This window comes from Anneissia japonica, unplaced genomic scaffold, assembly GCF_011630105.1.
Source record: "Anneissia japonica isolate Jap-2015-1 unplaced genomic scaffold, ASM1163010v1 scaffold284912_len25108_cov105, whole genome shotgun sequence".
Classification (NCBI taxonomy): domain Eukaryota; kingdom Metazoa; phylum Echinodermata; class Crinoidea; order Comatulida; family Comatulidae; genus Anneissia; species Anneissia japonica.
Window position 1 is genome coordinate 12,522 of NW_022687773.1, and position 423 is coordinate 12,944.

Consider the following 423-nt stretch of genomic DNA (forward strand, 5'->3'; position numbering starts at 1 on the left):
TTAGCAACAACACAGTTCCCTTTGAGCTATTAATGAATTTAGTAGCCATAAGAAGTGTTTTATTCATCAAGCCTTGTTAGAGAGGGTGTTTTGTCGGGGTGTGGATGAAAAAGGGACGGGGTGGAGTTATGGGGGAGGGGTCTGGATTTTTAAAAATAAATTTATAAACATTTTAAAAATACAACATTTTCAGAATTATGCAAGTATTTACAAGTAAAATAAGCGCCTTTCTCCCACCTAAAATGAAAGCAACACTATTCTCAATACTATTATTTGATACCCAGTGGTGCCGCCAGAGTCGACGGTATCAGGTCTGATGTTCCCGATGGGGAAGAGTGGAGGAATTGGAATGGCCAATTTCCCGGACGGGAGAAAGCTGCCAGGGTCAGGGAATCAAGAAACCTACAGAATATATTATATTCT